The sequence below is a fragment of the Nomia melanderi genome, chromosome 11, assembly GCF_051020985.1.
Source record: "Nomia melanderi isolate GNS246 chromosome 11, iyNomMela1, whole genome shotgun sequence".
Taxonomy (NCBI): domain Eukaryota; kingdom Metazoa; phylum Arthropoda; class Insecta; order Hymenoptera; family Halictidae; genus Nomia; species Nomia melanderi.
Genome location: NC_135009.1, coordinates 16,367,632 through 16,392,852, shown reverse-complemented (window position 1 = coordinate 16,392,852; position 25,221 = coordinate 16,367,632). Strand labels below are relative to the sequence as shown.

At 53.1% G+C, this 25,221-nt stretch overlaps 1 protein-coding gene across 6 annotated transcripts in view; it reads right to left on the bottom strand.

Annotated features, from left to right (window-relative positions):
* Nucleotides 1-25,221, bottom strand: part of Eip74EF (Ecdysone-induced protein E74) — a 242,998-nt gene that overhangs the window by 205,274 nt on the left and 12,503 nt on the right. For 4 of the 6 annotated variants that reach the window (XM_076372030.1, XM_076372035.1, XM_076372036.1 and 1 more), the window contains exon 1: nt 13,330-14,391. The exons of 1 other annotated variant lie outside the window; for it this stretch is intronic. The gene's annotated coding sequence lies outside the window, so the exon portion shown is untranslated. Of the gene's footprint in view, nt 1-13,329; nt 14,392-25,221 lie in introns of those variants that run through there. One more of the 6 variants, XM_076372034.1, reaches the window with a different exon arrangement.

Sequence of the window (25,221 nt, the reverse complement as noted above, 5' to 3'; positions counted from 1 at the left end):
TTTGCATTCGACACCACTTTCCTCCTTGCAATTATTTAAAAGCTCCGGTGGCCACCGACGCGTCAACAAGGACTCCAAGGGTACCTGTCCGTCACTCGTCAGACGGTAACACATCGTATCAACTGCTCACTAGCAATTCGTTACCCACCGAAATCCAATAATACAATCCGCAGAAGAACGTCGCGATTCTCGCGCGAGTATACCCGTCATGGGAAAAATCGTGACCGTTGGCTTTTCACAGAAATTACAATTTAAATAGCCAATGGTCACTATTTCTTAATTTTCACATATAATTCACATGTAGTATCACAATTGTACCATTTAACCCTTCGAACTCTGTGTGCTCCAGTATTGCACCAGTTAGAATACGAAATATTTTAATGAATCTTAAAGAAACTACCCTAAAATTATTCGATTTTCCGCACGTCCAAATTTTCCGAAATGTTATAGCATTTCCAATTTTCGCTAGGAGTACTATAAAAATTAGTTGCAGTTGCTGATAGATTACAGAACAACCTACTAAGGGTTAAAGGTAACATTTCAATGACTCCCAAATATTCTTGAATAAACAAATAGAGCGTCACGTTAAGCTGTAATCGCAAAGCGTTGAACGCCGTTCGAACTGGTAGCGACAGCTAACTGGTTAAACGATCCACGTGACCGGTAATCTCAACTGCTCGGTGATTTGTCCCGGCCACGAATATTGTTGTAAACATTAGCTCGTCACACGCGACGAACCAATTAGCGCCGGGAACCGTTTCTCGGCGAGCGCGACGTACAGCGAACAGGTTCGCGGGCCGCGCGAAAGTTTCTCACGGCGCGGCGCGGCGCGGCGCGGCGCGTTGCGGCGGAGCAACGATCGCGCTGAAAAGCGTCGAAAGTTTCGACGGGCGGCGCTCGAATGTCGTTAAGTCGCGGCGCGTTTAATGGTTATTGGCAAGCGGGACAGCTTCCTCGCCGAAGGCGACGGACACTCTTCAACGGGCCGCGCGCGCGCTCGATGGGCCCCTGCTCGCGCGGATCGTCCATAAAGAGACACCCTTTTTCCTTTATTTTCCGCGTCTTTTTTCGTCGCTTTCCGTCCGCCGATAATAATTCGCGTCTGCCCCGAGCCTGACAGACGCAGAGGCTCGCGGGAGCGCTGTCGCGCCGGACAATCGACCGATCGATCCGAATTTCATTTATTTATTCGACTTTAGAACTACCAATCGAATCGGCCAATTATGCAAATTGCCGGCATGCATTATTGAGAACGCGCGTTACCGCTTGTAATGCCCGCGTTAAAGTTAACGGGAACCGTTTCATACCACCGCAGGATAATCCAGCCGGGCAACGGAAAGTTTACGTGTTGATTCACAGTTGAAGGTAGGTAACGATAATAGCAGGGAGGTCGGGGAAAACTGTTTTACTCTGCGGCTGAGTAACGCGGACATTCTTTGGAATATTCGAGGGGGAAGCTGGGAGTCTCGTGTGATTGGTAAAATTTACTTCTAATTATATGATTCGCCGAAGTGCAGAAGTTTTCCTATGACGTCAGTGCCTTTGCAGCACTTGACAATATCTTCGAAGGATCAAGCTGAATTCTACATCAGATTACTTAACTGACAGAAAAAGGAAGCTACGTGCTCTCTAATTAAATACTAAGACTAAATCATTCGCGACACAGTCTTGCAAATAGAAAAGTTCGCCTTAAAATGTCGACATTCGTCCGAAAGGACGAAGTACATTAATATCCGAGTACCCATATAAACATTTAAGCACAGCCTCTTCGAAATCGTCAATCGTTACACAAGTCCCATCGAGTTTCGCTGAATTCCTCGCGTGCTTCGGTAATTCCGTTGCGCATATTTGCACGCGCAACCGGGTGAACAGAAGAGATTAACAGTTTTCCGGAGGTTTCTTCGGAAAACGAATCCCGATGTTCCATCTCGTTCGACGGGAGATCGATCCATCGAGTCGGGATCGCGTTCGAGCCCGTCCGCGCAGCTCCTTCGGCCGCTTTTTTTCGCGTGCTCTGCGCGACGCATGCAGCGGCGTAACGATCGCCGGGAAAAAAGCGTCGGACCTGTCACCGTGACGCGCGGACGCCGAAGAAACGATGCTCCTCGATCGATCCGCGTTAATTACCCTGTTTACGCGGCGCGCGGTGCGATCCCGGCCCGGGACGCGGCGGCGAGCTGCGCTTTGTCGGCGCAATTATGCAAATACGCGACAGGCGTCGTTGAAAACTAGACGATTTCAATTATCCGTCGACGATCGACCCGCGCCGCGGGCGAGGCGATCTTGAACCCGGTTCTCGAAGATCGATTTTCTGGTGAATTACTCGCGCGCCGGTTTCCGACCGCGAAAATTCGATGCGATCGCCGTTCGGCGTACTCGCACTGTGCGATCCTTGTTGTCGTTAACACGTTGAACGTCGCCTACTGATGAGCGTTACAAATAGTCACCGATCAAATCTAATTACTGTAACTCGCTCGATTGAACGGCGATTACTCGGGAACTTATGTACATGATGCAGCACTTCGAAATATCTATTAACAGCTATTAACTCTGTACTCCGCTAATTTTTCACCGGGAACACCCAACATGCTCTAATTAACTCTTTGCGCTCGGAAGCTTTTCAGAATCATTCGACACCTTTCGATGAAACGGCAACATTATTTGAAACGAAGTAATGGGGAAACGTGCGACAATTAAGGAACAGAGCTATTTTATATAAATATTTCACAACATTGTGCTTCGTAAAATGTATCGAGAGGCGACATATTGAAATAAAATAGCTATGATTCTTAATTCGTGAATATGATTCTTGATTCTTGATTGTGAAATATCGCAGATTTCTAGCGAAAAACTGTCGAGTGCAAAGGGTCAATATTATATGTAACACTTTGTAATTTTCTTATATCGAATGAAATGGTCACTGAGAGTCACCTCTCGAGTGCAAAGGGTCAAATGCGACATTGTCTGAAGCTCATTGCCGAGAAATCGCGTATAAATTGAGGAACGAATCTATTTTTCATATATGGATGCATTATACGAAGTTTGATTAGTACGAAACAAAATCATTTCGCTGTGTAGGGTGACTGAGAGTCACCTCTCGAGTGCAAAGGGTTAATCAGAGTTCACCAAAACTGGTCCTCGTCTAAACGCGTTCAGATGTCTCGGGAACAATCGATATTCGGAGCGATCAAGCTCGCGAGGAGCGATCGCCGAACGATTCTTCCGCTCCCCCGTGTCGCGCGAACGCGATTCCGCGGTACCCTGTTATCCGAACGCCGCGCGAAGGCGGATCTCTCGAGAGTGAACGGATCCCGGGGTGAACGGGCGACCACGCGGAAAGAAGCCGGCGTATTTACAACGGAAATAAATAAGACGCGTAACCGGAGATACGATTCTGGTGCCAGTCGCGCTTAAAAATAGCATCGCCGCTTCCGATATAACTTTTTCATCGCGGACACTTTGTTGCCTTTTACCCGGGCACCGAGCCGTCTCCCTCCCGCTCCGCGGCTCGGAACCGGTTTGCAGATCGGCGATCATCGCGCGGAACGATCCTCCTCGGCGACTTTATTTACTCGAATTTCGGCGATCGCCACCTGCGATCCGATAGATCTTCGAACCGTCTTACAGCATCGGGACGATCGGTCAACCTCGATTCTCCGATTTCAACGGTTTCAACGAGTTGTTCAGCGTTTGAAATAAGCGCGTTTACGATGGGATCCAGATAGAATAGCATCGCGATTTTATCTTCGATTGAGCCGTCGGAAGGAGCCACAGGTTTCAACTCTGACTCCGACGTGTTCGATAATCGTCTAGAAAGTGTTAACCCTCTTGAGACGAAGAATCTTTGAAACATAGAAAACCCGCAGATGAAGTTAGACAATGTACCAATTACTGAATCGATAGGAAAAAAGAGAACTGCGCGTTGATCTCTTGCTGTTCGAGTAATTAGATCACTCGTTCGCGACTCAGTCTGCTCAATACGAACGTTTCATCTCGCCGACACGTCGAGATTCTGCGAAGGGTCAAAGTGATCCAGACGTCCGAGACTCCTCTAACTTGTTCGACGAGCAATACCGATCTGTCACGAAGATTCCCAGATAAACGTTAACTCTGTTTCCAAATAAACCTCGACGCCGAAATTTCCAGCGGGCCGCTTAATCCCGCCGGTCGAATTTTACAGCGGGACCACTGATAATCGACGTCCGATCCGCCGTAAAAACTCCGCGGAGCCCGCGTTTATCGCCCGACGGAGACGCTCCGCCGGCGACCGTCGCGAGTGGAACGAAGAAAACGAATTTAATGAATTCCAGTGCGGTAGCGGTTCGTTCCGAATGGTCGCGGAGCGGAGAAGAAGAAGTCCCGAGATCGATCATTTCGACCGGTCTGGTGGGTCTAGCGTTAAGGGCACGACAGCTCGTCGTCCGCTTTACGGGAGAGACATTCTCGCGCAGATGAAACCATTAGGAGCAACCTCGAATGTTTAATTAACCTGGGTGGCGGGTTCGTCGAAGCCGTCGAGAGGAAACGGGCGGAGAGACGCGGAGCGCACGAAAAACGGGGGACGAGCGAACGGGGAAGAGAATACGAAAGAGGGACGACCGTGCGAAAAACGAGAGAGCGGAGGGAAAAGAGGGCGAACCAGAGGCGAGCGTACGAGAAAAGAGAGCAGTTGCGGAGGAAAAGGTGGAGAAGTGTCGAACACGGGGAAAGAGCATGCAGTCGCCGATTTGCCCGATTTAGGCAACGGTTAAGCTGAAAATCTGCTTCAGCTGTACGTTTGCTCGTCGAGATGGCTGAATATAATTAATAATACTTCATGTTTGTTAACACGTTTATTATTCTGAGAGATTCTTGATTACTCTCGACAGATCGACTAATTAATAGAAGAACATTGCTTCTGTCATCGTCGATTTCAAAGCGAGCGTTAATTGATCGTACTTTACAACCGATTCCCACTGCGACCACAGTTGTTCGAAAACCGTTGGTACAGGTGTTAACCCTTTGCATCCGGAAGTTTAACGTTTTTACGAGGCGAAGACGATATTCCTTGAAACTAATTGGAAGGGAAGTGACAAGTACATTGAGGAATGAAGCTATTTTATTCGAATACTTCGCGTGTCGAGGTTCAACGTGTATATACGAAGTTCAACGTTAACCAGTTAACCCTTTGCACTCGGAAGATTTTCACTAGAAACATTCGACACTTTCCTATGAGACGTGGATAGCTATTTTATAGAAACATTTCGCATACTGATGCATTATACGAAACTTAATATGATATATAACACTTTGTAATTTTGATAAATATCGCATCGAATGGTGACTGAGAGTCACCTCTCGAGTGCAAAGGGTTAACCGTGTTTGACGAGTATAGACGTCAGCGTAAAGCCTGACACGATACTAATTCCTTCAGCGATGAATTCTTTATTTTTTCACATAAATATCTTTTATAATATAAGAATAGCTCCATTTTATTTGATCAAAACGAGAGGTTTTCCTAAAAAAATTCAGTTAACCGGATAAACATCAGATTTTACTTTTCCGCGTGAAATCGAACGGTGGCCGAGGGTCGTCCGCAAAGGGTGAATTTCACGAAGTCGTCGAGCGTTCGTCGAGAGGGGAAAAGAATACGAGAGAGTGTTACGAAAAACGGTCGGCGGTCGGTCGCGTTTCTCCGGCGGCGGTCGAGTCACGTCGCGGTCCTGATCGTGAATAGACTGCGGCCGGTGGAAAGGGAAGCAAGAATGGCACCGCTGAAAGAACACCGCCGCGCGAGTTAAGCTGAACGCGGTATAGCCGAGCGGCGCGCGTGCATGTGTGCAGCGCGCGTCGCTCGCTGCAAGCGGCCTTCCAAGCTCGCGCAGCCTTCCGTTTTTATTGCGCTGCGAGTTGTCGCGTTAGCGTCGGTGCGCCGCTCGCGGCTCTCGGCTCCGCCAGGCCACGGGAGAGAGTGCCAAGTTAAACGATCTCTCACCGATGGACAAGCTGTGACATCACCGCCGCGCGCCCGGAATCGCCCGCTAGAATTCCACGCGCGCGTCCCCCGTCGCCGCCTATTTTCCACCCTCCCGGAGGGAAACCTTCCTCGATGTCCACCCGAACCTCGGCAATCGCGTTAATTACCGGTCGTTTATTCGCTGGTTAGAACGAAGCACCGGTTCGCGATGAGTCGACGATCGAGATGCAACTTTTCGGTCTTCCATGCAACTCAACGCTAGATCTACCGAGCAGTCGAGTCGATTCGTTGAAATTCCTCTGACACTCCAAGGGATCTACCGAGGCATTAACACGTTGAACGCCACACGATTTCACGAAGCAAAATACAGGAAACGAAAACAGACGTAATATTGAATTACTGAATTAAATTGCGTTATTGTTATATGTGACATTGTTTGTAATATAAAAATGTTTTCAAATAGTCACCGTTTAATTCAATGAATTATAGTGATACGATTTGGTTGTGTTAATCGACTTACAATTCAGTTTGCGTGTTGCTGAAGTTTCTTGCATGATTTCTTGGAGAAACTGTTGTGTTTCGAATGACCGCGAGGAACGAGTGGATCGTTTCGAGTTGTCTGGTAGTATAGCGTTAGAGCTTCCTCGGTTTCGATGGTACGCGATGATTGATGATCGGGAGATGGTTGAAATTGAAATTGGAGAATCTGGTGTATGAAAATGGTTCGAGCATTCCCAGAACGATTACCCGAACGAACCGCCGCAAAGAAACCGGCGGGTCCGAACGTACCCAGCCACCGCTGGCCGCCGCGGCGCGATCATCGAAAATACACGTCGCAATACCCGAGGCGAGTGCCACCGAACCAAAAGCGTCGCAGAAGGAACACGGGCCGGTGCGAATCGTCGACGAAAGTGGCCGTCGCTTAGCGCGCGTTGTTTTCTCCACCCTTTTGGCAAGATTCTTCGGGACGAGAATAATTTTTGGGCGGCGCGGCCGGTTGCGCAACGGAGCGCGGGGAATAATATGACGCGGCGCGAGGCGGCGGTATCGCGATCGGTGCGAATTCCTGGCGAGGAGAATTTCGCGATCGTCGTCCGACGGAGTTCACGTGTCGCGCGCTCGCCTATATTAATTGAACCTTCGATCGGTTATTTTCTTTGTTTTCGAGCCGCGATTCGTCCCTATCGTCGGGCAGTTAATTCATCGCGCACGCGACGCGGAGTCGCTCGAGCCGTTCGCTAGAGCTAAATCGATTAACGGTTTCGCCGGCACGCGACGCTCTGGATTTTCCGCGTTACATAAAGAGAATCGAGCCAATTCTTCTACGGCCGATCGAGCGATTCGAAACCGGGGAACATTCGGGAAGAGAGAGCTTCGGGTCTCGGGGCGACAACGCTCGCCGCCAGCGGCACGCGTGCGCTTAATCGCCGTGCGTTCCGCTGTTTTGAAGGTAAACCGTTCCAAGGTGAGCTAAACACAGCCACCCGGGAGTAATTGTTTAATCGGCGCAACAACAACATTTGATTCAGCATTATTCTCGCCTCGCGAGAGCGCAGCAGCTCGTCGGCCAGAAGCGATTTCCCATTCAACGACCATCTCCGACGAACCGACCGCGCTCTCGACGGTTACGATTATTTTGAAACAGCCTGTACGCTCGTGACGCGTGTCGCAATCCCGAAAAGTTACGCGGACGCCTCTCTACCTGCGGAATCGCCTGGGAATACCGAACATTAGCGACCTGATAATGCTCCGACGCGATAACCGCGACACCAAATCATTAGTAACCGTCGCTACCTCCGTTCACCTTCGCCGCGAAGGAACAACTGGCGTTACATAAAACGCACGAAATTCTTATCAGCGATCGCGCACCGAAATCCAGCAACGCGATCCTATGTCTCCTAGAAGAGCGTCGCTATGGCCCGCGCCACTCCGGAATCCGTAGCCAAATATTCCGAGCATTTCGGACGTGTTACGTCACCCGAGCATCAACACCTCCGCCGCGTCGTAACGACGCTCTTTCGTTTAAAGATACGACGGATCGATTAACCGCTCGTCGCGCAGTCAAAGTAACGGCGGCCTTTTGTCAAACTTCTAATAAATCAACAGCCGTCCGTCCGTCTGTCCGAGTAACGGCACACTTTCCTCCGACATTTGTCAAACATACAATAAACCGATCACGTTGGGCAACAGCCACCGCGGCGTATCGAAAGTAAACACGTCGAACGAGCGCCGCACTTTTACTTTCGACATTCTCGCCGCCGTTCCCGAATCCCCGCGAACGTTGCCGTAGCTCTCGCGCGGCCTCTCGCATCATCCCGAAATTCGTACGCCTCGCTGCCGCTCGGCTCGGCAGGCGTCTCGTAGACGCGCCGAGCGTCTCGCGCGGGGAATTTTTGTTTCCCCGTAGGTTTTCGATACCCTTGACCATGACCGAGTTTTTCATGGTCTCGGGGGCTCCGCGCGTCTCTGCCTACACGCAGGGCGAGAGCGATCGGTTCTCGGTGTTACGTCAGGGCACTCGGGGGGCCCTGCTCGAGAAAGGTTAGGTCCGGTCTACGGGCAGCCGAGACTCCGAAGGTCGCCGGTGCCGCGCGTATGAACGGGCAGGGCCGGATATTCGAAAATCCGTGGTGGGGAGGCCGCCGGGAGGGGGAGGGCCAGCGGAGGGCCAGCTGAGGCCCCGCCGCGCCCCTCCACAGCTCTGAACTTGCCAATACTCCGGGAGAGTCAAGGCTCTGGCCCAATTTGGGTTCGTAGACCTAGCCGGCCGATAGGTCGCGCGTACGATCGCTTTTTTCCGGGGCCACCGTTCCCACCTCTCTCTCCGTCCCGCTCGGTCTCTTTCTCTTTCTCTGTCGGCCTAAGGTCATTTACTTTTACCGGGCCACCTTCAAGGCTCGGATCTCCTTGTCCTTAACACGTTCACCTACCGGCGTTACACTGCGAATACTGTAACGATAGTCCGCCGGCAGTCGGATTAATACCGATGTTCGTCGAAATCGGTTCGAGAAACCGATGGAATCTCGCCTCGCGTTTCGACTGTTTAACCTTCGTTGATCCCTCGGGTCGCTTCGATTCCTCGGGGAACGCGGAAAGCGAGCTTCCCGGCTGACGGGGAATGATTCATCGACGCGTGGAACTTTCGAGAGTAATTAACCGTTTACGCTAGTTTGAATGTCACTCGTCAGGATTTTCGAATGCGAGAGTGGAATACGCGATCTGTGGTTCTTGGTTTTCCTTGAACGATAGATGCGAGGGGTTAAGGTCACTTGGGTCTCGAACCAAGGAACGAGGAAAGTCTTGCGCTCCCTGAGCGAGCGATAAAATACCGTTGCACCGCGTCGATGCGCGTTTCAATGTTGCAGATCGACTTATCGGTTCCGCGGCGAACAGTGGAAAAGACGTCGTTCACGGTCCCATTGAGTCAACATGGAAACGCGCGAGGCGGGGCGGAGCGAGCTGAGGCGAAGCGAGCCGAGGCGAGGCAGGTGCAGGAACGCGACCTATATTTCGCCATTCGAGTGCCCTTCGAGCTCGCTCGCTCGCCGGACAATTTATTAAACAAACGCGTGCCGCAATAATCGCGCGTGGAAACCCGAGCGATTGTTTTCCTTAGCCGGAAGAAAATAATAACCGGCGCGCGATGACGACACGCGGCGATCCGCGGCCGACATCATTATTTTTGGATGTCGCGCGCACGCCGTATGCGCGCCGACCCGCGAACGTAAACACCGGGACACACGGCGGCAGGCCTCGATCTTGAACGCCAGACGCGTTACGCGCGACGCGATCTTATCCAAGAGTCGCGTAATTGGTGTCGCGCGGGGGACCGGGACGCGCCGGGGGAGGAACAAGGGAAACGTTGCACGAATAGTCGCGCGGACGACCGGCGAGGAGGGATTCCTGCGACGGAGGGGTCGCCGTTCATTCGAGAAACGGCGGACGAACACGCGGAACCGCCAAGAAAACGCGCCCGAAGACGCGCGAGCATGAAACTTCATTGTTTCGGCTAGACTAGAGTTAGATAAGCGCAGCTGAACAACGTTCGAGCACCTTGTTGCAGTTTTATAGTCTAGCGAACAGTTTTATCTCGAAATTGTACGCTGCTTCGAGTAGCATCGCGGATACCTCGCAGGGAAGTTGCCGAGTCCGGAAACTCAAAGAATTCGGAAACTTTGTAAGCAGAGTAAGTTCATCCTGACATCGTAATATTGCGAGTCGACTTTCACTTTAGTGAAACAACCCTTGAACAAATGCAAATATCTTGAGAATTGTAAGAGGTGGCTCCATTTTCTCTGAAGAATCCCAATATACTATGCGTCACCCGACTGAACCTCCGATTTTCATCGATCACTCGATTCCGCGATCGGGAGTCCGACAGCGCGGAGCAAAGTGGAAGGAAGCGCCGGTAGATCAGTCGCTCCACGTGGTACCGAACTTCAGGGACACCGGCGTTATATGGGGCGCGAGGCTACGGGGCCCTTATAGCTCGCCGGCATCTCAATATTTATCGAACGTATAGCGCCGCTGTACCGAACACGCGTTCCGCTCTCGCCCGCTAACGCTCGAGCACGGTCGACGGTTTTGGCCCTCGGCCCTGGGCGCCGCGAAGGTCGCCACGTAACCGGTCGCGCGCTAGAGAATTAGAGACCGCGACGAGGACAGAAAGAGAGAGAAAGAGAGAGATGGAGAGAGATGGAGGGAGGGAAACGACGAGAGCGCGAAACCGCGCGCTTTACTATAAATCTCGTAACTATATTCTGAGTCGAAGCCAAAGCGGTTGAAACGCGAGCGAGCGAGCGAGCGAACGGAGCTCGCGCCGGATCACCGAGAGGGGGAGAAAAGAAGAAGAAAGACGGAGACGGACACGCGCGCGCGTTCCCGAGGGCCGAAGGTTGGCCTAGGCTGAAAATACACGGACGAAATATAGTTGCGTCTTATTTCTGCGCGTGGATACCTGCACGAGAGAGCTGCGTATCATCCCCGGCGGCGGTTCTCGTCTGTTTACATCGCCGTTGATCGGGCGCCGCGCGTGCGACGCGATTGTCGCGGGTTCCGCGTCGATCCGAATATCTCTTATTCAGCTCCGTGCGATGCGGCGATACGCGTACTATTCAGATTAAAGGAAAACCGGCGACCGTTGATCTTTAGCCCCTTGCGGTCCGAAGTGCTCTTAGTTTCTGACTTGGAGATTCACGTCGACGTTAGTCAATTACAACTTAATATGACGCTTTATTTATTCAAGAATATTTGGGGGTCATTGAAATGTTAGCTTTAAATGGTACAGTTGTGATGCTACAGATAAATGTAGAAGAAATTGTTAAAAGAGGTAGAGGTTGCAATAAAATAGACTGTCCAGTCTGACTCGACATAGGATTGCTAAGGGTTAGGAAACTTCGAGGAGCAAGCGCGACATTTTAACATAATTGTACCATTTAAAGGTAACATTCCGATGACCCCCAAATATTCTTGAATGAAGAAATGGAGCGTCATATTAAGCTGCAATCGAATCAACTAACGTCGACGTGAACCTCAAAGTGAGAAACCAAAAGCACTTCGGACCGCAAAGGGTTAAGCTATGGTGATTCCATGGAGCAAAAATCGGATGCATAGAATAACAGACGCGTCCCATCCGAATTCACGGGATCGACGATTAAATTAACGGTGATTTACATAATCGATGCAACAGTAACGCGAGCTACGCACCTGGCGGGGGTGTAATCTGCGGCCAAGGGGGTCTAGAGAGAAAGTGGCCGATTCGTAAAGCGCTGTTTACAATTGCGCCTGTAAGCCGGCCGTAAGGGGAACCGGCGAGGGGCCAGGACACGCTGCAGAATTTAATCGTTTTTATGTAAACCGATCCATCTGGTGGTATACCGAACCATAATGCGTGATCACTTCCTATATCGTATGCGATTACCGTCCGGTTGCTCGTTTTCACCCCAGACGCGGGACACCGAGCCACCACCACCACCACCACCGCCGCCGCCGCCGCCGCCGCGGCCGCGATTCGCTTTTACCCGGAGAAAAGATTCCGGTTATATAATCGTCTCCCTCCAAAGCGATTCGATCGGGAGACGGTTTCGTTGAGCGTCCGTTGTATCGGGCCCCATCCCCGACGCCTCTCCGGCGCGATCGAAGGACGAGCCTCGATCCGCTCTCGACTGCCGCGAACGCTCCGGCTTATGTACATAACTGTTGGAAAACATTTCGCAAAACGCTCATGTTTATTAATCGCCAGTCCTAATCTCCATGTGCTTCGGTAATTGAACATTAGACTGCAATTCGAAGCGGACCGTGAGATTCGAGACCGTGCTGACGTGTGCAAAATACGTGAAATTCGGAGTTGTCTCTTGGACAGACTGTGGTTACGTCTGTTTCTCGGATGTTGGATACTTGAATGTCGAATTAAGATCTATAGTCGAGTAATCGAAGGTTCGAACGTTCGTTGGGCAAAGCGTTCGTTCATTCCCGAGGAAACAGGGGATTCTAAGCGGAGAATCAAGTAGAGACGGTCAGCCACGGACAGACGCGACGTGCGGATCACCGCGGGACGACTTTCGAATTCGATTATCTCGAAATCGAGAAACCTCCCGCGTATCCTGCCGTCGATCTACGGCTCCATCTGTTCCCGAGATCTCTGGAAACCCGATCGCGGGACTTTCAAACGCACGCGCAACGTTTCCCGCGCCGTGGGACTGCCATTCAAACGCGACGTTTTGTCTCGCGTGAAGAACATTCGATTGCTTGCTAATATTCTTTTATCTGGAATAGTGAGCCGAGGTGTAAAATGTGGGACACTTACGAGATTCTTTAAGTTTCATCTACAAAGACGAGTCATCGCGTTTAAAACGTGCCACGCGTCGAAATGTTCCCAAAATTGCCAATTTCTAGACTGTCCTGCAATGCATCGCTCTACGGAAAGCGATTAATAAACAAAACTAGTCTACATATTCTCGTGAAACAGGTAAAACGAAAGTTCTTCGCAAGACTGCGAGTCTTAAACGAATTTCTGGAAGAGATTAGAAAGATCGACGCGTTGGTCGCCAGGAGAATTCGGAGCGTTCAACAATATCGCATCGTAACAAACGCGAATGGGATTAGAATGAGTTATCAATGATCTGGCATCGCAGCTCTCGAGTTGCAGTATTTATTTACCCGTTGTTTATCTAACAGTTGTTTCGAATTCGGCCGCTCCGCTGAGCACCGCGGCGGTCAACGCGTTACCAGAACATTGTACCAGGAAAAATGGCTACCGGAAGAAACGCGGGTCGCTCGCGCGTCAGCCGTCAGCCGCGACCGTGGCAGTCGCGAATATTTCCTCGGCGGTACGCGTTGTTACCGGTTCGAATCTCGCACCGATTAATTCTTACCTTCGACTAGCGGTTCAGGGATGTCCTTCGCACGCGCGCGGCGGGAGAGCTCGGAGAGTTTCCTTCTATCCCCACGGAACACCAGTAGTTTCCCCGCACTCACTCCGACGAACGAGACAAAACAGTTCCGCGTATCCTGGCTTCTTCCGCGGTCGTCTCCGAACGCTCCTTCCAATCTGGTCGGCCGCTCTCGCTTCCTTCCAGTCGCGGAGAGGGAACGTAAACAAACTCCCGGCACTCGCGGCCGAGCCAGACGCAGCGCGCGGACCGCCTCGACTTCCGGTGCACCGAAACGAGACGCGGAAGGAACGGTGCCACCAGTCTGCCCCGAGTCGCGGCGGTCTAGCGGAGAGCCTCCTCGCGACTGGCACGCCGACTCAGTCCCAGCGCCGACAACTGTGCGCGAACAGAGTCGACAGTCGCGCGCAAACAGTCCCAAACGTTCTTCCCGCGGTTCACTGAGTATATGCGAATTCCAGCAGCAGCAGCAGCAGCGATCCCAAACAGCTGAAGACCGAGCGGATTCAGCAACGGAAACAGTCCAAAGCGTGCATCGCGCGGTTCACTGAGCAGACTCGAGTTGCGGTAGCAGCGGCGACGACGCCGAACGCGAAGTTCCCAGCCGGAAACGGGTCGCAAGCGCGCAACCGGCGCCCAGTCCGCGGTGGATCGCGGCGCGGTGCTCCTGCTCGGTCGCGGGAAATTCGGGAAGCTCCGGGGCGAGCGGCCGCTGGCTCGGGACACTCGTGTCCCGAGTGTTGCCCGCGATCGCGCACAGTATTCTTACCGCTGCGATCCTCTCGCGTCTCGACGTTGCTTTCCCGGCGGTCGTCGGACCCGACGACGGACGGTTCTATCGCGGCGCTTCCTGGAGCACCGGGAGGAGGGTTTGCGGTCGCCACACACTTGGGTCGCGTGACACACGAGGCGTGCGCGCGAGTGTTTGGCCGAAGCGCGAAGGAGGAACACTGAACGTAACGCGCGAGCGGCGAGCCTCGGTTTGCCTAGCCTAGCCGCCACTAAACGCCACTATCCTAGGTTAGACACGCTCGCGACACTCTCCCTCCTCCCACCGCTCCTCCACCTCCTCCTCCTCCTCCTCCTCCTCCTCCTCCTCCTCCTCCTCCTCCTCCTCCTCCTCCTCCTCCTCCTCCTCGTCCTCCTCCGCCGCCGCCGCCGCCACCTCCTCGCGTCCCGAGCCTTCTCTCCCTCGAACCGCTTCCCCCGCCCGCCCCGCGCGTTCCTCTCTCTCGCGAGCGATTCCCTCTCCGTGTTTCTCTCTCTCCGTCGGTCGGTCCGCTTCTCTCTCGATCGGTCGGTCGGTCGGTCGGTCGGTCGGGCCTTGCGTCCCCCGCTCGCCTAGCCAGCCAGCTAGCTCGCGCTCTACGTGCGTCCCGCTCTCGCGCGGATCTCTCGCGTCGTCTTCCTCGTGCGCCTCGCTCTCCTAGGCGATCTCTCTATGTACATAGAACCGCGGCGCGGCGGGGGGGCCGAGGGGCGGTTTATAACGTGCGCGCAGCGCAACACACGCCGCGCGGATTCGGAGCGGGCGAGGCGGGCCTGGTGGGGGACCCGTAAGGCCATAGCCACGGCCACCGAGTCGCGCACACCGACTCGCGCCGCGACGTCTCTCGGCTACAGCGTGGACGCGCACTCCTAGCTTCCCTCGCGCTCGAGCCGACTGCCAGCTCCGCTTCTTGCGCGCTTCGCGCTGGGACCTATCGCTTCGGCTACTGTTCACCGTTCACGAACTTCCTTTCGATTTCTCTGCTGACTTCGTAAAATGTTCGTAATAATTCCAAGCTTCGGTCGGACGCGAATCTGATTCTACTTCACGATCGCATGTTCCGTTAGTGCATACGAATGTGATCGTAGACTGCCTTCGTTCTCCGATTCAGTTTCGATCGTTTCAGTAGACTTCCTTCGAAATGCGAAATCCCACAATCGGTGTAGGTCGTAACTGAACTGCATGCCACGTGCGATACGCGTTAGAATCTACCGTAGCCAAGGGGTTAAAGGCGCTTGTATCGCGCTGTTTCCTGGGTTCACCTCGCATTTCAATCTTCAAGTCAAAAGAATCTCGGACATCGTCGTCCGTCGCGCCCGTGGATTCTTTATTCATCGCTGGCGATTTCTGCAAACGTCGCAGGAACGAGCGGACCCGAGAAGTTCGAGGTGCGCGATGGATCCAGCTTCTCTCTTTCCCTTTCCAGTCTGGACCCGCAGCTTCCGGAGGCTGCTTCCGTGCGCTCCAGTGTCCCATTCGGCTCCCTGCTCGGAATCGCCGGCAGAAACGCGCGTGGTCGCTGAAACTGTGCCTATCGACTTGTTTTCGTAGACCCCAGGCGTCGCGCCGGAGGCGCCTTAGGCTCGATCCACACCGACGGTCAACGGTCCGATCAGATTCCGTCGACGTATAAGTTTCGTTTCCATCTATTCGCGACAGTCCGTCGACTCCAAAGTTCGGCGAGCCAGCCGGCCGGTCGATGAATTTCGATTTCCTTGACCGCACGGCGACTGCGAGTGCTCGGTAATGGACACGGCGACCCTAAGGAAGCGAGCGCCGTGCTCCCCGAGCGACACGAGCCGGCTGAATCGCGACCGCTCGGCCGTGGACCGGGTGTCCCGATTGACCGCATTAAAACCGAATATTCCCCGGTTGAATTACGAACGACACGGACACTCCATTCCCGTGGAAACACCGCGTGTAATACGGTTCGGTGTAAACGCGAGTAACACCCTTCCGTGCCGCGGCGGGCGTACACGGATCCGCGTGCGCGGGATCACGTACCGGGTGTCCGGTAACGATCCTCGCGCTTCCCATCGCGATACGCGTCAAAGAAGAAGTTCTTCCGAACGAAGATCGACGTTTGCTCCGCGGAAAGACGAACGCTGAATCCGAATTGCACGTTTCTCAGTCGAAATTTCAGAACTTCCAAACAGCTGACGCGTAGCTCGTTACGCAACGACGACACGTGGCAAACGGAATAAAGGAAAATGCGAGAGGAACGGATTATAGTAGTGCAATCGAGAAAACGCGCAAGGGTTAACGAGACTCGATCGAACGATGTAACATTGAATTTGTCTGTACTTATCGCGTACTTCTCGTCGGATTCGCGGCCGAAATCGGCCGGCTGGGTATCGATCATTCGCGAACACAGAGTATGCACGGGGAACTTCAGCCGGGTACGCGGCGGAGAGAATATACGGTCCGTATGTAATTTGTTCTATATTCAAGAGGCATTCTCGCGCTCCGTCTATCGCACATATGTACCGGAATATATGTCTTCATGGACGGCGAGGGTGTACAAGAATGTAACCACCGTGCGACTGAATGCAATAAGGGACAATGTCTTCCTCGGGCGACGTCTGTTCCGTAAGCGTTTCCAGAACGCGTTGGCATTCGAATCGCTATTTACGCGTCGCGCGTTATTGCGCACCGAGCGGGACTCTCCGGCAACCCTCCCTCTCTCTCTCTCTCTATCTTTCTCTCTCTGTCTCTTTTCCTCCCTCTTTGCCGCTCGTTCTCTGCCAGTCTCCGAGGCTCGTCCGAGGAGCGACAGCGACCGAGAGGAAAGCAGGGGCCAGAGAAGGGAGGGAAAAAATCGACGAAACCGCGAATCGTAAGTTACCCGCGAGCGCGCGGAACGTTTCGTCGGCGGTTACGCGCGTCGAAGACGGACGCTCACTTCCAGCGAGCGCTACCAACGCGGAAGCGCGGCGCGCCGCTTTCTTTTTCGACGGGTCCGCCGGCGATGCTCGGGAATCCCGTCTAGAGGAACGCTGCCTGCGGAAACTTCGAGTTCGATTTCAACTCGGACGATTCTTACCGCCTGCGCCTCGGAAGGCCCGATCGCCGGAGGTCCCTCGAAAACCCGAAAATCGCGGAATTCGCAAGGGGTGAGTCGCGGGAACCGGAACACGCGAAATTCTTCGTTCGATTTCATTCGTAACTTCTTCTTCCCGCGATTGCTCGGGAGATAACGGATGTTTCTCTGAGAAGCGATCGAAGAAATCGCTTTAGCGACGCGCGAACGGAATTGCATTCGAGCTTCAGTGCATGCGCATCGCCATACTATTCTTTTACGCCATTTTCCCTGTATTCGCAAGGTCACCAGCGTTGTCTTCTAAATGGAATTGCATGCTTTTTTATTCGAGTTTACTCTGCTCCGCGACTCACTCTGTATATTCATCTCCTGTGCATTCATCTACTGCACAGGTTTGTAAGTTTCAACGCTAGAACCGTCAAACGAGTGAAATCGATCGCATATCTTCGTCAAGCTCCGTTTCTAATTGAGTTCTCGCAACGGAACGTTGAAGCAATCGTCGGCAGAGTTCGAACAGTTCAGGGAACCGAATCGATACCGAAAGACGCGACGAATGTCTACTGCGCGGCTCTCGCGTGCCGAGTCGATCCTAAAAGCAAAGAAGTCCCAGAGGCAAGGAGAATCTTCGACTCGGGACGCTCGCGTCGATGGCTACAGGACAGCCGACGTTATTGGCGAAGCCGGCGAGAGGAACGAACGTCGACGTCGAATTTCAACCGATTCCCCTTGCCCCAGTGCACTCTCAGCTCTCAGGACTGACTCAGGACGCGAGAGCTGCACGGTATCTCCGCGCGCGCGTTTATCGCGGTAAACACGGCGCGCTCGCGCTACTCGCGGGGAACGAGCGCTAGATTAAGAGGCCATTAATGACCGTTCTGCGTCGACGCGATACGGGAACCGCCGATTGTGCGCCACGCGTTTATCGCCGCGCCGGGCAATTTGCCGTAATTATCGCCGGCGCGAGGTACGCCCGATCAATTTTTCAATGAAACCACCGCCGCGCCGACTCTACCCGTTACCCGGTGCCTCACGCCGCTCCAGAAGTTTCGCGCCGCGATCGCGCTAATTCACCGGGGGACACGCGAACCGAGAATTCCGTCGAGTTGTCCCGAAAACGTCCACTTCCAGGGAGAAAGTGCCGCGCGGAGGAATTTCACTGAAAATCGATCGACTCCGACGCTTTTTCTATCAATCACTTTCCTTTTCTAGCGTCGATCCGCCTTGTTTACAACCAGACAACTAGGATATGAATCTATGTAATCGAATGGTTGGAAATCGATGCGTTTCGCCGAGTAATTGTAAAAGTAATACTCAAATATTCAATTTCATCCGTCGAATCGACGTGCAATCGACGTTGAAGCGGGCGAATCTTCGTCCTCTCGATACCGCGTCGGCCAATCGTCTCAAGAACGCGTTCGACAAGGAAAACATCGTTGCGTGGATCGGACGCGAGCGTTTTCACCGTGCGCGCGGGCCGGTCGCGGAAACGCGGATTCGAGCTCGGCGCGTAGGGCTAAGGGTGAAGCGAGTAGTGGGACTCCGTGTTTGGTCAGACAGGCAGCGCCGATCCCCGCGTCGCTCACCGGTTAGGTCGTAGACGGTCGTCCGCCGATTCCCGGCGACTTTCTAACGAAAGTGCAAGTCCTTTCTTCCAACCGGCCGCCGGCCCGCGCCGCGTAACCGTCCCCGGCTGCGAGACTTTCGCGCGTTTTCCGCGGTTTCCCGCCGCGGCGAGGGACGAAAACGTTCGCCGCGCGCTTCCGGGGCTGAGTCACGCTCGCGATCTGCCCTCGTTAACGGCGTGTCCCGGCGAACGGCGGCGTTCGCGCTAATGACGAGAAACGGAGGAAAAAAGAGTCCTCCTAATTGGCTTCGCCGCTTTCGGTCTCTTTCCCGGCGCGCGCTCGCGTCTTTCCGAGCATTATTCCGATCGGATCGAACGGCGGGTACAATAACCCGGTGACAGGAAGGAACGAGCCGACTCGTCGTTCGCGGTTTATTCTTTCGCGATGGGATTCCCCGGTTTTTCCCGCGTGAACACGTGCTCGAGCGTCTCATCGTGCAATAGTGAACCGTTTTCTATTGTTTTTGGACCCGAGAGGGACGTGTTTATGCCACTTCCATCTAGACAATCAGAGTTTCCAATTAATCCTTAACGCGTTAAGCGCCATGTCAGCCACTGGTGACTGACGCTTCTGAATGACTAAGAAACAATCGTAACATACAGGACAACCGATGTGAAATAAAAATGTTTAATAAGGCAACTAAGTTGATAATAGTGTAACGCAAACGTTGCAACGCCAAACAATTCATAAGTATTCCTACTTTGCTACAAAAGACAAACTCTATGGGGAAACGCTTAAGATTTTCGTGGCGCTTAACGCGTTAACACTGGAACTACCTAAGAAGTCAAACTTCCTGTTCCTGATTCCTTTGCAATTGTTCACAAGACGACGCGATTCGCTGGGAAATTGCTAAGTTCGTTCGACAGTAACTAAATCGATAGAAGCCTCGATAGGCGGACTTACATCGAAAACCAGTGTCCCCCAGGGCTACACTAGACGCTCGAGCAGAAGTGCACGCGGGAGTCGGCGCGAGCGCGGATTCGTCGAGAGGCCGCGAGGAAAGGATCTCCGCAGAATCCTTCGGCCCGGCGACTCGCGCGGCGTCGCAGTCCGCTTTAGGAAGCGGCCGGAGCCGACCTTCGCGATTCACGAACCGTGGCCGCAAAATTTTCTAAGATTTCGACTCGCTCGTCCGCCTGCGGCGCGCAGTCAAGGTCTCGGCTCGTCGACTTCGCCGTGACATAAATATTCGGGGGCCTTTGGGGGCCCGGTGAGGAACGAGCGCGGCCGGAGCGAGCGAGACGGCGGAGGAACGAGGAGAAAGGGACCGCGCCGGACGGAAGGAGGCAGGACGAAGCGAGAGAGGCTCCGCTCGTAATCGTCCATCGGGAACGAACGACCCTGAGCGCGAACTCGGAGATTAAGCCATCATCCTCAAACAGAAACGTTCTCCTCGTCTATTTTTGAAACGGCCGGCCGGCCCGCCGGCCTGTTGGGCCCTATTCGTCGCGGACCGGTCGCGGCGCGCTCGGTTCCGCGGCGGTGACGTAACCGCCACGCGCAACGGAACGTGATAATGCGAGCCGCGGGGAGCCCCGAAACTCCTCGCCGGAAGGGAGGGGAATTCGGGCCGATCAATGGAAAATTTCTTCCTCGCGCCGATAGCACCGTTTGCACGCGCATTAAGGCCGAATGCGCGCGAGAATGTCGCGGTTGCAGTTTCGCCGGAATAAAGCGGGTATCGGTTGCGGCCGTCGAGTGAATGCTTCGTGTTTATTCGCTCGGAGAATTGTTGCGTTCATCGGGGATGCGTCTCGATGGGCGTTTTCGAATCGAATGCAACGAGTTGATATGCAACAGAGGAACGTTATGTTCGAGTACTGGCGAGTCGCTTGGAAGCCAACGTTCGATCGATTTTCGTGAATTTTAGGGGAGTGTTCTTCTTAGTTGTTCAAGGTCGTTTTGTCTAGGTCAGAAAGAAGTTTCTATTGCGTCTGAATTTTCTATTGAGCGACTCGAGTAATCGATGAGAGATATAGACGCGAAGATTCTCGCGAGAGAAGGGCAAGAGGACTTTATTTTTCCAAAAGCTACGATGCCAGGTCTAAATAGAAAGCGAAACCGATGTGCCTAATAACAGTTGCAACTCAATTTCATAGCCGTTTTCAATACTCCTCGCGTTACAACTGTTCCCGACCCCGTCGCGAACAATCGCGTGCATCTGGCACCGTGCACGCTTGACGCACGCGACTCGCGCTCGCGCGTTAGTCCTCGGGAACTTTCACGCGGCGCTCTCCTTCCCTCGCGACGCGATTGAATTCGGTTGCGGGCGTCGCGAGACGCATTCCCGATCGGCTCGCGACGCGCTCTAGTCGCGAGAATTTCGGAGAATGTTCCGCGAATGCTCGGACAAGGAAAACACACGGAGAAAGCGAAGAGGGAGAGACGCTTTCCTCTGGTTCGACAGGAGAATAACGGTTCGGCGAATCAATAAATTCGTCCAGGTGTCGTTCGCTCGTCGAATCGATCACACGCCGTCCTTTGTCGGCTTCCCGCTTCAATTAGCCATTAACGAAAAGCGATCTTATCTCGATTCGATTAGAAACTAGTCTGACTTTCCCGTGGACGACATACGTCCGGAAGAAAACAATGTAATCGAAGTAGGCACGGACACGCTGCGAATGGAACGAGCAGTCTTTCTTGTGCACGACAATTCGAGTATCGATACTAGTTACCGAGTGCTCGTATACGAGAGGACCCCAATTATGAGCGTCCTTCCAGTGGTTCTTAACACTATGTGGGCCCATGTGACTTTAACACTAGGTTTACGGAACGCGTCAATTTGACGCAGATTGAATTTTATAAACATTATTCGGTAAACGTTTCAATCGGTTTCCGTTGATCCAATTACACGAATATGAATCCTGATTGTCTGTTTCTACATCTACGATTTCCAAAATCCAAATGAACGAATAACTTCCCCAGGAACAATAGAATAAACTGTACAATAAATGCCTGTGAACCTAGTGTTAAGTAAACAATTAACTCAACTTTTATACTCTCAGGCATGAAAGTTTAACGTAATTGTAACTTCAAAGTTACAAAATACATTCGTTCGATGAAATTATTGAAACTATCGAATATTATAATTCGTATTCATATGTGGATATCTATTAATCTTGTACCGCACAGATTTCATAATAATAATGATCAAAAATTCGGCCCATGAAGGGTTAAAGAAACATGTCGTTCCGACCTGTCCAGCGGCTCCGCGATTGAAAACCGCTTCCGCTTCCCTATCGAACTCGATCTCGGTCGCTGCTCTTTCCATCCTTTCCCGATTTCGTCGCGGCGACGCTTATAAAAGACGCGGTGGATCCTAATGCATAAATAAACGCGCTCCGCAGCGTCCGCGTGTCCCGCTTCCGCCCGCCGCTTTCTTTCTCTCTCTCTCTCTCTCTCTCCGTTCTCGCGGGCACTCTCGCGCGTGGGACGTTGCCCCATTAGCGGGGCAGATATAAGTGCTGGACGAGAGCGTAGTCAATTTAACGAGGTTAAAAAAAATCCTCCCTCTCTCACCCTCGTTCGGACACGAAACGGACGCGTACGGCTTCCCGAAGACGAAGTCGGCGAACGCGATTTCCCGTAAAAGCGATCGCGCGGCGAGACTGCTCGAGCACTCTCGTGCTTCGACGACGATTCACCTACGACCGAGAGTCACCGAATTCGGCTGGTGACCTCCGAGTGGAGATCGAATCGGAATTACCGTAGCTCGTCGGTGTCTCTCGGCTTCGAGATCGATTCCTCTAGCGAAAACCGAACGATAGAGACAACTTGGAAACAATCTACAGTCGCAGTCCTTGTAACTCCGGTGTTCACGAAATAATCCATGAAATCGGGAAGTCGCATAAAGATCCGTATTCTGAACCGAGGAGCCTTAAGTCACGCGAAGCCTTTGGAACGTCCGATGGAAAGCCAGAACACCGTCATCCAAGAATGAAATCGTGTTGTGAACCATACTCGGACCTTTCGGAAAATCACAGAAAATCTCCGTTTCCTACGATTTTCTTCTGACAATAAACATGTAACTATGATATCGCGAGTGCTTGTAGTAAAAGTTACGCTTAGCACAGTTTTTATTTTGATGATGACAGTTTTAATATGAACAAAATTGTATGTAAAAGTTGATCTGCGATAGAGTCTCGCATCCCTGTTCACCGGAAACAACGGACAGCTAGACAATTTCGATCATATCCGCGGCGCGTCGAGCCCAACGGATCCCAACGGACGCCAACGGATGCCAACGGATGCCAACGGCGACGCGTCCTATCCGAGGAACCGCGGCACACGCTCGGGAACGCTCGCGGCGCGGAGGAGTTCGCCGAGCGAGGACGCACTCTCACTTTTCGCCTTCGCGGGACCGCGGTCCCGGCATTTCGACGGACGGCGGCGATGCGCGCCGGTGTTAACGGACCGATAGTAGGCCAGTGTCAGTCAACGACATAGTTTCGGCCACGCCGGTACACGGGAAACGAGGAAAGGAGGCTGGCTATCGGGACGCGAAACGCGCGGCGCGCCGGGACACGGTTCCGCGGGGCCACTGGCCAATATTCGGGCCAATGTTAACGCTGCCGCGGCGCGCACGCACAGTCGAGGTTGCCTAATACATCGGCTCTTTCGAGAGCGCGACACGACGCGACACGACGCGACACGGGCCCGCGCTGTGACGAAAATGAAAACGTTTCGCGCGTGTACGCGCGGCCGTTACTCAATACGCCACGCAACGATCCGATCCGTTCCGCGCGACCTTAGAGGGATCGATCCCTACGCCGCCACGTGACGGAGATCCTCCGCGGGGAACCGGTTACAATCGAATTTCCTAATGGTCCCGCGTGCCTCGGCTCGGACGTTGGAAAGGGCCAGCGCGAAATTCGAGGCGGGACGCTTGCTTAACCCTTAGGCCGCGACGGAGAAAGTAACTTCTGGAACGAGACACTGAGTCGAAACTGATTAAACCGATGCGAGATGATCGCTCTTGTGTAATGTATCACTAACGGAAGATGAAATTGTTATCGATTCGCGATACGAAAGTGATATTCGAGTTCCAGACAAACGAGTAACGCTTTTGTCAAATTCAGCTCGAAATCGTCACGAGTCTAACGGGATACAGTAGGTCAAGTGGCTGAACGAGCAATATATTTGAATTCATCGGTGCATTCGTCGGTTCCCTCGAGGAACCTGTTTCGCGGGGAAAAACGATTGTTACGAGACTTATAAATTTGTAACAGCAGATCCGTCGGCCGATATTCTATCGGAGGCCGAAACGTTCCGCCGACGGTGCAGAGGAGTATTCGTGTGCTCGCGCGAGGGAACACAGGCGCCTCGAAACCCTAATCGTTCACCGTCTACACGGGTCTTCTATTTAAAAGCAGCTCCGAACGCGTCGAACCAACTTCCCCCCGCGCCGCGTCGTATTAATTTAATCGAGCCGGGATCAAAAGGCATTACCCGCCTCGGCGGGACGGGAATCCGCGAGAGCGAGCTTTCAGTTTCACCGGCGGAAGAGGAACGCGCGGCGATCGGCACTCGGAAGACATTTTATCTAACCCGATCTAACGCCGACGACTTTCAAAATCTCTCGTCCTCCCCGGTACTCGCGTTCGCCGCTCGTTACAGCGCTGTCCTCGCGAGGCTAGCCTCGCTCCCGCCGATTCCCGATCGGTGCTTTATCCGACCGATCGTCTATAACTCGCCATATAATTAGCCGCGAATTTTACGAATGTTTCATCGAGCGCGCCGGCGAGAACCGACCCGCCGGCTCGCAGCCAGTTTAATATCAATTTTTCGAGCGAAGTGAAAGTGTACCTTTCGAACGGGAGTAGCAGGGAGATATTTCAGATATCCGAGATCGTAGATCGAATATTCGCGTTCCGACTCGTTTGAAACTTCGGCCCGCCTTCGGGGAAATGATTGATGTTAACCTTTACGCGAGAAATTCGCGTCCGGCGACGCGGTTCTCGAGGAGTCGCCGGGAATTCGGTAAGTTCGCGCTCCCGCGGCCGCTGGAAGGTAATCGTGCACTTGAAACACGGGAGTCCTTGAAGGACTCCTCGAAACGGAGCCAGTGTCACCTGGTTCTACCTGAACGCGAATCGGAAATGCGAATGCGAGGCGGACTCTCTCGGCGAGCGCGGCGGGAACGGCTCGCATTCATTCGTTCGTTCGCTCTTAACGTCCGTGCCTGGTGACCCGTGGTGCAAACTAAACCCACCGGAGAAAGTTGCCGGATACTTTCTCGTGGCTTGGCTGCATGGCTGCCTGCTTGCACACCGGTCGATGCAGTCGCTTAAACGGTCCGCCAGAACATCGGCGAACGTTTTCAGGATCCTCTATCCTCGGCCGCGGCGGAAACCTCCGAGCCTTTTGCTTATCGCGCTCGAACAGGGAAAGGAAAGAAGGGAAATCGAACTCGCGAACTTCTATTACAGAATTCAATTCAA